This window comes from Heterocephalus glaber, unplaced genomic scaffold, assembly GCF_053883595.1.
Source record: "Heterocephalus glaber isolate CG9 unplaced genomic scaffold, H.glaber_assembly_v1.0 deba00001543, whole genome shotgun sequence".
In the NCBI taxonomy this organism is placed as follows: domain Eukaryota; kingdom Metazoa; phylum Chordata; class Mammalia; order Rodentia; family Bathyergidae; genus Heterocephalus; species Heterocephalus glaber.
The window spans coordinates 5,557,733-5,569,594 of record NW_028258336.1 but is presented as its reverse complement, the minus strand read 5'-3'; positions in this window follow the sequence as shown (position 1 = coordinate 5,569,594).

The window sequence follows — 11,862 nt, the reverse complement described above, 5'->3', positions numbered from 1 at the left end:
TGTCTCCATATATTATGCATTGATTAGGGTGGAATGACTGATGCATAAACAACCCCAAAATCTCCCTTTAATTAAATTAAACTCATTTCTGTTCATACCACAGTATAACCATGGCTGGTGTGGAAGAGATGCAGATCCTTGGTTTCATCTTCTCCAGTTCCAGGGAGTCCTATTCATTCAGGTACCAAACAGAAAAAGGATCACTCTGGAGGTTTTACATTCTAACACTCAAAATGGTGACATATTATTTTGCACATATTATTTTGATACAAAACCTGACTCAAAGATATACCTAAAAGAAAGGAAGTTGGAAAAATAATCTAGCTTTGCAGCCATGAAAAAAAGATCTTTGATATTGATAAGCACAAATGCCTTCTGATACATCATTAAGCCATAGTAAGATGTTTAAATCAGATAGAAACTATGAACACTAACATCAATGTAATTTATAATTACTAAGGTTGTGTTATATCTTGAATCTAGATGTCACCCCAAGCCTCATGTGATCATAGGTGGGGAGTTTCAAATGTCGTTGGATTAGGGTGTGTGATACTGTGATTAAGGGTGCCCCACCCTAGGTGTGGGTGGCACAACCCAAAAGGTGAGTAGCCTGGATAGAATATAAAGGGTCAGAAAGAAGTGGCTTTCTTACTTTGCTGCTTTGCTCCCCTCTTCCCTGTCATGCCATGGACTCTCTTCTCTGAGATGTCCCTCTGCTGTGCCACCTTGCCTTGAGCTAGCTGACTATGGATTGAAACCTCTACAAACCATGAGCCAAAATAAACCTTTCACCTTTAATTTTGAGTGTTGGGTATTTTGTCTCAGCAATGAGAAAAGTAACTAAAGACAGGTTGTCTTTAGGATTATGTATTCAACCAAAATCCATTACTAGGATGCAATGCATTAAAACCCATCTAACTGAATGTGCATGCCCATATTCAGGTCATCATTACACAGTAGCAATATTAACATATTATGCCTCTTCATTATCTCAAAGTATAGAAGAACTACTACTAACCTGATATAAAAATCAAACAAAGATATAACAAGGATAGAAAAGTGGCACCCCTCACCCAGCATGAGCAAGCAGAGCTGTACCAGCCATGTGGTAACCCTTATCCTATGCAGGCAAGCAGCCCCAAGCTAGATGCATGGTATCCCCTACTCTGACTCAAGGGTGAGACCATCTGCCAACTCCAAGCCAGCTTCACATTTTACCTAACCTTTTTAGGGGCCAACAAAGGTGAGGACTAACCAACAAACCTGATCCCGAACCAGGACAATGGTTGAGGCGAGAAGGGAACAACCAGATCCAGTGACTGTCAACATTTTAACAGTTCACCCCCACTGAGTCTTCTTGAATCCCTGCTCATAGCCTACATTCAGCAGAGAACACAGGACTGATCAAGATTCCCATCTACCAATTGAAGCAAGGACTTGCCTGGACTTAAATTGTAACTACAGTCTGGAGTAAATAGAGGGTCCTCTAGTGCAATGAAGGTACCTCCAAAACACATAAGCCCTAAATCTTATGTGTGGCTGGATCAGAATGGTTGGGTCATAAGACTGCAGACCTTGGAAAGAAACCACTCATTCAAAAACATAGGAATTTTTTCTTTAACTCAATCTTTTTTTGACCTATTTTTTATTATTTTTGTTTTCCTTTCATTGAGTTTTTGGGGGATTTAGGGTTTTCTCCCCTTTTTTCTCTTTTAGTTTCTTTTCTCTCCTTTCTTTCTTTTTCCCTTTAAACTTTTTCCCCTCCCTTCTTACCTTTGATTTATTTTCTATATTTTGCACTCCGTTTATCTTTTCTCTTCTTTATTTGTTCTTTCCCATGACTGTTCTCTAACACTATTAATTTCTTTTTATTCTTCAATAGGACCCCCATCTCACTTTTCTCTCCTCCTTTTTATATCCTCTTGATTAATTTCTCAAATTTTTCTTTTTTCATTGTCAGTCTCCCTACCCCCTCTACCTTCTCTAGTAAAACTACTAAGCTTTATGAATTTCTAGATATCTAGCTAACTTTATGCTATTGATATTGAATACTGTTCATATGCTAGTAGAGGTTAAGTTATCCTATTTAATATTTACTATAGGTCAATAGTAAGTCAATATTTGGTTTGTCAACAACACTAATGTTGATACTATAATTATAGATATTTTTATGATTGACAGTGGCACATCATAGGTCCTTAGGATTTGTCAATAATCAGTTTGTATTTGAGACTATAGTTGATGTTGACTTTATTACCATAGCCAAGGTGACATAGTTGTTGCTTTAAATCACATTTCTTAGGATACCAATTTCCTTGGGATCAATAACAATTCTTTAGCCCATTAGTGGAGAACTAGGTACTGGGTCAAATACACTGTGACCTCCCATCCCAAGTAAACAGAGGTGGTTGGATCCTGGGAAGAGGCACACCCAGACAACATCACAGAAAAGGAGATGTTAACAAAAGAGCTCTCCATATTAGAAACAAAGCTTTCCACTGCAATCAACCTATGAGCCTCAACACAAAGGCAAATAAACAAACAAGAATTAGGACATGAGAAGGCAAGACAACAAAGCAGCTTCAAAAACTCCCAACTTCCCCAAAGCTTATCCATTTAGCATTAAAGGAAAATAAACCAAAAGCCGCATATCTGAATTATTTTAAATGATATCATGGAAGATAACAGAACATCAATAATGCATTATTATTAGATATAAGTAAACAGATATTACACCAAATAAATCAGTCTACAGAGACACTAATAAAATGTTATCAGACTAAACAAAATTATTCAAAACATGAATGACCAGCATAGAAAAAAGACAAACTAGAATCTATAAAAAGTCACCAAAGAAATTCAGAAGATTAAAAATTCTATCAAAAGTATGGGGAGTATATGTGAACTAACTGGGGACAGAGCATCAGAACTAGAAGACAGCACTGTTTTTGGTGACCAACTAATAAGAGTTACCTTAAAAACAATAAGCAAATATAAAAATTGACCCAATTATTACTAGATCACACAAAGAAGACTAATATAACAATAACTGGAATGAGTGAAAAATCAGAAGACAGGACAAATGGTGTAAAAAGCTCATTTACTGAAATAATAGGAGAAAATTTTCCAAAGAGAAAATAATTTAATATACAGATAAGTGAGGTACATTGAATCCCAAATGGTTATGATCAGAAAAGAACTTCTCCATGACACATTACAGTCAAACTTCTAGATGTCCAACACTAGAACAAATTTTTTAAAGAAGTTTTTTTAAAAAGCAAGAATCACAAAGAAAACCCATTAGAACTACAGCAGACTTCTCAATAGAAATCTTAATGCCCAGAAGAGTTCGGAGTGAAGTATTTCAAGCACTAAAAGAAAACTATTTCCAACCCAGGCCGATATACCATGCAAAACTCTTTTTCAAAATTGATGAAGAAATAAGATATATTCATGATAAAGAGTAATAAACAAATTATGACCACCAAAAAACTCCAAAAACTTCTAAAGGATATCCTAGAAATAGATGATAAAGCTAACAATACCAAAAGGTCTAATAGAATGAATACACCAGGTAAAGTGAGTGGTTAAGTAGGAGAGAAATCTGATAGGGAATCAGCAGCAGGAATATAAGGTAATGACAGTAATAAGTCAATAACTATCAGTAATAAGTCTCAATGTGAATGGTCTCAATTCTCCAATCAAAAGACACATACTGGAAGAATGGATCAAGAAAATCCAGTGGTATGCTATATAAAAGAAACACATTTATCCCAAAATAAAATTCATGGACTAAAAATGAAATGATAAAAAACAATATTCCATGTAACACGATCTCACAAAAAAGCAGGAGTAGCTATGCTATATTTAGGCAAAGTGTACTGAAAGGCAAAACTACGCAAAAGCAGCAAAGAAAGTCATGGTATGTTGGTTAAGGCAGCAATTCAACAGGAAGAGATGGCAATTATTAACATATATGTACTAACCAATGACATACCCAGCTTAAAATAAAAAGTAATAGTGGACATTAAGGATGTGCTACATGTAAATACAATTATAGTGGGGAACTTCAATACTTCATTCACAAATAAACAGATCATCAAGACAGAAAATCAACAAAGAAATGCCAGAGTTAAATGAAATTTTCAAACAATGGACTTAATAGATAACTACAGTCTTCTACCCAACAATATCAAAATACATTTTTCTCAGCAACACATGGAAATTCCTACAAAAGAGACTATATGTTACCAATAAACAAGTTTAAGTAAATGTAAAAGAATCAAAATTATACCAGGCATATTATTAGACCATACAGCAATGAAACTAGAAATCAATGACAAAGGAAAACACAGAATTTCTGCAAATACATGGAAAGTAAACAATACACTATTAAATAAACAATAGATTACAGAAGAAATCAACAGGGGAGGGGTGGAGTTAAAAAAGAAGAGGAAATCAAGGAAGAAATAAGATAATTTCAAGAACTAAATGATAATGCCAATACAACATACTAAAATGTATGGGATACAATGAAAGCAGTCCTAAGAGAGAAGTTTAGACTTGTGAATGCCCACATCACAAAAGGAGCAAACCCAAATAAATAACCTTAACAGTGTACCTCAAGTTTCTAGTAAACAAGAACAATGTAGATTTAATGCTAGAACAGCATAAGGAAATTAGAAGGAAAATTATAAAGATCAGAATAGAAATCTATAAATTGAGATTTAAAAAATAATACAAAAGGGCTGAGAATTTAGCTCAGTGGCACCGCTCCTGCCTCGCATGTGCAAGGCCCGGAGGTTTGATCCCCAGTACCAAAAAAAGAAAAAATTTAAAAGTTGGTTATTTGAAAGAATAAACAAAATAGGTAAACCCTTCACCAAGTAACCAAAACACAAAGGTATGATTAGAAATGAAAAAAGGTGAAATCATGATGGATAGTGGTGAAATCAAAAAGATTATTAGCAACAAATTCCCAAATCTGTACACCAATAAATTGGAGAATTCAGAAGAAATGAATATTCCCAGATACATTTTAATTATCAAAACTGAAACAAAAAGATTTAAAATCCTTGAGTAACCTGATAACAGGCATTTAAATTGAAGCAATAATAAAAAAAAAATCTACCAACTGAGAAAAGCCTAGATCCCAATGGTTTAGTACTGAACTCCACAAAAGCATCAGAAAAGATCTAACATAACCCAGCATGAGCTCTTCAATTAAATTGAAAAGGAAAGAGTATTCCCAATGTCATTCCTGGAAGCTAGAATTACCCTGATTTTAATTTTATTCTTCCCCAAGTACCAGGGATTGAACTCAGGACCTTGTGCTTGTGAGGCAGGTGAGGTGCCACTGAGCTAAATCCCTTGCCCTATTACCCTGATTCTAAAAGCAGACAAGGATCCAACCAAAAACGAGAACTACAGACCAATCTCTTCTGTGGTATCCCTGCAAAAATCCTCAACAAGGTGCTGGCATAGAGAACACAGTGAATCATCAAAAAGATCATACATCATGACCAAGTGGACTTCATCCCAGGGATGTAAGGATGGTTCAATATATGCAAATCAGTAAATGAAATTCATCACATAAACAGAAGCAAGGACAAAAATCTCATGTTCATCTCTACAGACACAGAAAAAGCCTTTAACAAAATTCAGCATACTTTCATGATTAAAACACTGAGAAAAATAGGTATAGAAGGACCTTTTCTAAATCTCATAAAAGCCATTTATAACAAACCAGCGGCTAACATCACAATGAAGAGGGAATAACAGAAAGCTTTCTCTCTAAAAGCAGGAACAAGACAAAGATATCCACTGTCACCACTCCTGTTCAACATAGTACTCAAAACATTGACAAAGAAATTAGGCAAGAAAAAGAAACACGAGGGAAAAGAAATGAAATTATCATTATTTGAAGATGAAATATCATCTACATGGAAGACTGAAAAAATCCACCAAAAGGCTCTTAGAATTATTATCCAAATTCAATAATGTAGCAGAACACAAAATCAACACACAAAAATCAATAGTGCTTCTTTACTCTGATAATGAACCCACTGAGAAAAAATTAGGGAAAAAAATACCATTTTAAATAACATCAACAAAAAATAAATACATAGAAATTAACCTAAGAAAGTGAAAGACTTCTACAACAAACCTACAGTATTCCAAAAAAGAAAGTAAAAAAGGACATCAGGAAATGGAAAGATATCCCGTTCCTATGTAAGTACAATCAATGTAATCAAAATGGTCATTGTTCCAACACTGATTTACAAATTTAACACAATCTCAATCAAAATACCAACAGCATTTTTCAACAGGAAATGCCCAGGAAAATCCATCCTAATGTTCATATAGAACTAGAAGAGACTTAGAATAGCAAGAGCAATTATGGGTAAAAAGAGCAATTCAGGAACTATCACAATCCTGGACTTGAAGTTATATCACAAAGCTATAGTGATGAAAAACAGGATGATACTTGCACAAAAACAGAAGTGAGGATCAATGGAACAGAACAGAGAATGCAGAACAACCCAAATCATTCAACTATTTGATCGTTGACAAAGGTGACAAAAATATACAGTGGAGAAAAGATGGTCTTTTTAATAAATGTTGTTAGGAAAACTGGCTACCCACATGCAGACAATTGAATTTAGAGCCTTATCTTTCACCATATACTAAATTAAAATCAAAATAGGTAACAGAGCTAAATATTAAAACAAACAATCTGATGGAAGACGAAACAGGTAAAACTCTTAAAGTCACAGGCAAAGTCAAGGACTTCTGAACAGACCTCCAGTTGAGGAGGAAATAGTACCGAGAATCAACAAACGGGATCATGTCAAATTAAAAAAGCTTTGGCACAGTAGAAGAAATACTTGACAGAATGGAACAACAACAAAAAAAACCCTACAAAGTGAGGAAAAAAATTCCCAGCTATTTCTCACAGGACTACTATCAAGAATATATAAGAATTAAAAAAAGAAATTCGACCCAATCAAAAAGTGGGCAACAGAAATGAATAAACACTTCTCAGAAGAAGTATAAATGGCCAATAAATACATGAAGAAACGCTCCACATTGCTGGCCATTAGAGAATTGCAAATTGAAACTACAGTTAGATAATATCTTATCCCAGAAAGAATGGCCAGCATCAGAAAATCAAATAGTAACAAACCCTGGTGAGGCTGTTGGGGAGAGGGAGTAGGAACCCTTCTACACTGTTTATGGGAATGTAAAGTAGTACAACTACTGTGGAAATCAGGATAGAAATCACTCAAAAATCTAAAACTAGAAATTCCATTTCACCCAGATATTCCCCTTTTAGATTTCTTTCTGGAAGAGTTAAAGACAGTATATTACAGTGACATGTGCACACTCATGTTTATAGCAGCAAAATTTATAATAATAGGTAAATCTTACAAGCAGACTATATGTCCATCAGTAGATAAATGGGTAAAGAAAATGTGGCAATTACATACAATGGCACACTATTGTGACATAAACAAGGACAAACTTGAGTTATTTGTAGGAAAAAGGATGCACCATAGGATCACAATGTTAAATAAAACAAATCACAGACAAGCTTAAATGTTGCATGATTTCTCTTCTATGAGAAACCTAAATTTTAAAGTAAGAGAAAAATAAAAGATAATAGGAAATCAGGAGATTTTTCTCAAATGGGAAGAGGATCAAAAGATGGAGGAAGGAGAAAGGGTATGAAAAAAGGAATTAAGGTGTGTTATGCACATGTACCAACTTCAAACAAGGAATGTAAACATTATGTACAGCAAATATTTACTAATACAATTAAAAGTAGAAAAAATAACACATCAATACCACTTATGAATATGGATTGAAAATTCCTCAAAAAAAAAAAAAACTAGAAAATCAAATCCAAAACAGTATATGAACAGAATAATAAAGAATGATCAAGTGAGGTTTATCCCAAGGCTGCATATTTGGTTTTGTGTATTTTTTAAAAATCTGTATTATTTACCATAGTCAATACTACAAAGCATAAAAGGTATACAATAAGCACAATGTACATAGAAAAAAATTAGTATATCCAAACTCTTTTTATGATGAAAAGGGAATAAAAATAAGATGTGTTATGTAATGCTCAAACTGCCCACAATAAATGTAATTATTATGTACTAAAAACATATACTAATAAAAATAAATAGAAAAGTTTAAATGCCAAAAAGTATACTTGATCCAACTTCTTTGTACTTGCAAAGTTAAACAGATAAAAGAAATAAAATAAGTCAATGCTTGTGAAATTTTTTAAAAAGAGAGAAAACTCTCAACCAACCAGGAAAATAAGAAACTTTCTCAACCCAATAAAAAGTACTTATGAAAAACTCATATTTAATGTCAAAAAAGGTTAAAAAAAAACAAACCGATGCTCTCTCCATAAGATCTGAACAAGACAGGATGTCCACTCTTGGCATTCAACTTTGTGTTAGGGGTTCTAGCAAGGGAATTGGGCAATTAAAGAAAATAAACTACCCAGAGATTTTTAAACAGCACAAATATACCGACTTGCAGATACCATTGATTATGAATATAAAAATTCCTAAAGAATTCACTAAAATATACTAAAATAAACAATTTATAAGACTTCAAATATAAGATCAACATCCAAAATTAACTTTATCTCTATGTACTAACAATAAACAACTTGCAAATACAATTAAGAGAGCAATTTAATTTATAATAAAAGCAAAAAGAAGAAAATGGCTAGGAATAAATTTAGCAAAATAAATGCAAAACACACATTCCTCAAAGCAATAAAACATTATTAGAATAAATTAAAACACACCAAAAGAAAGAGGCAAGTCGTCCCATGTCCACAGATAAGAAGATTTAATAATGTTAATGTTTTAATGCTTCACATATTGATCTACAGATTCAACACAATCCCTATTAAAATCCTAGCTGAATTTTTTTTCCTGAAATTTAGAGTTGATCTCTAAAACTCATATGGAAATACAGTGGACCCAGAATATCTCAGATGATCTTGGATGAAAAAGAACAATATTTTGGGATTCACGTTTCCCAATTTCAAAACTTTTTAAAAGGCCACATTAATAAAATCATGTGGTACTACCATAAGGATAGCTATATGGTCCAGTGGAATAGAAATGAGAGTCCAGAAATAATCTCACACATATATGCTCAAATGCTCTTCATCAAGAGTGCTACAAATTTCAATGAGGAAAGAAGAGTTTTTCATCAAATTGTCAGGTTTTTATCACTATAACAAAATTCCAGGCACAAGCTACTTAGGAAGTAAGTAGAGATTTATTTTGGATCTTAGTTCTGGAAGTTCAAGTCTAAGATTGGGCACCCCCTTTCTAAGATTGCACACCTCCTTTTTTATAGTACAAATTTAAATTCAGGCCACCTGATTTGTCTAGGCACTTTTTTCTCCTATATAGAATATATGTGCCATATTTTCATGGATATATGTCAGAGATTCAGTTGCAATTGGGTAAGATCTCACTCAGGATTTCCCATGACCTCACTGAGCATTATTTTGAATGGTCTGAGTGCTTAGATTTTCAATAGAAATAAGCCTTCTATTGGGAAATAGGAAAACCTAGAATTTGAGTATGCAAATGACCAACTCTGCAATTTTTTGGCTTTTCCTATTTGAAATAAACCCTTCGTAGTTTTTGCATAAGATTTCATAGGATTTATTTATTGAAGTGTTCATTTTCACCAAGCCTCAAACTCATACCTCTGGTACTTTTTCAAGTTGTTCCCTGAATATCTACAAAATATAGCAATCTACGTTCTCTCCATCTCACCACTCCTATGTATTTCACTCCAGTTAAATTCTTTACCAGATTCCCATCTATTATCTGTCTATCTAGTTTGTTTTGATGTTTGTTTTATCTCTCTTCTCTTGAGTGTAAACTCCTTAAGATATGAGACTGTATTCATTAGCTTTTTTCAGAATTATAACTTATCCCAAAGTTTAGTGCTTTATAATAACAACTATTTATTTAGTTTTCAATTTGGATTGAATGAATCTGAGAGATTCTTCTAATCTTGGCTATGCTCCCATTTGTGACTGCCATTAGCTGCTCAGACAAGTGGAATATAACTGGTCCAAGATGATCTCAAATAGGATGCTCCTTTTTCTGTCTAATCTCTCAGCCTTCAGAAAGTGAGCACTATCTTGTTCACGGTTCTAAAGGGTAAAGTACAAGAGTGTAAGCCTCTTGAGTTCCATGATCAGAAGTGGTATCACATCAGTGCTTCCCCAAAGCAAGTCACAAGATCACTTCAGGCTCGGATATAAAAAAACACCCTGTAAGTCTTAAGAGAAGAAGCTGAAAATCACACTGCAAAAGAGGTAGACACATAGAAGAAAATCATAGTGGCATTTGTTTTGCAAACAATGTGTAAGAAAAATCTCAAGCATTACATAAGGGTGAATTATTTTGTCTTGTAACTACCTCTTGTGATCCTGTTGTCACTTTTTCTGCTCTATGTTAGAACGTTCTTCCCCTTGTCTAGTTTCCCCAATCCATCCCCCCCGCTTCTCTCTACTTTTCTGTCTCTCCCATCCTTCTAGATCCTGCACCTGGACCCAATACATGGGAGGTTTTGAACCTGCATCTTTCTCCCTTATCATCATCTCATAAGCTACTCTGACTGCTCCTCAATATCTATCAATCCAGACAAAAATTAAATCCCAAGCCCCCATTTACCAGGAAGATCTTCTGTCACCTCTTAAAAATACCTACCTATCCATACAATCCCTATCTGCCCAGAACTTAATCCTGGATCTTTCATATAGCCTTCTCTGCCTTCTTTACACTCTTCACCCATTCACAGTGATCTTTATTCTCTGAATGATTATGGACCAAACTTCTATGATTCATCTTGTTTATGGCACTTTTATGATACCATGAATAGTTACTTACTCTGAGCCTTAACAGTTTATTTCTACAGACACAAATATATTGAAAACTCCTTCATGTTAAGAGTAGCTTATGTGCAGTCCCATATTTCAACATAATCAAGTAGTAGTATTATAGATAGATGAGCTAGGTAGAAATATTATAGGCATTCAGATAGAGCTAGGTCCTTGAGAGGGTCAGGACAAAGGTGGAACACACCGCAGGGACAACCAGACACATTGGCTGAAAACCAGGCTTCAAAATAAAGACAAGCTGACCAGATCTACATACTTCTAAGAACAAACACTGGGCCTAATGAAGTCTAGATAGACATCAACCACCAGGGTGGGTGACCAGAGACCTCTGGACCCACCTCTTCCTAGGAGAATCTTTGTTTTTTCAATCCACACTTGTTACATGACTTCTTTCCCAACTGGCCCACCATTACTTAAGTGACTATACTTGTAACATTACTGAGTGATCGTGGCTGTGGCCCGTGTTGTACCCATGTGGGTATCAAACTATAAAACTCCTCTTTAAACTGGGGTCCCCAGGCTACCCACTCAGATCCCCCTTCTGCCCCTCAGGAGCTTTCCTCTCTATAAATATCTTCCTATCAATAAATATGTCTTAATCTCCTTTGTTCCTAGAATTCATTCTTTGATTTTTAGAGAACAAGAACTCAGCATATCATACAGTATCATACAGTATCATACAGGTTGGGAGATACAATATTTCATTGGTATTATTTCCTATAACAGCAGTTGCCATCTGATCAATGGTAATAGATTAGTGGACTTGTTAGTCACACTTGAAGTGATTGTAACAAGTCCTTCTTTTAGTTGTGGTCTTAATAGAAGCCTCATGAAGGCTGATAGAAAGCAGAAAGCCATTGTTTCCATGGCGGAAGAGACCAGATGAGAGAACAAGGGCTAAG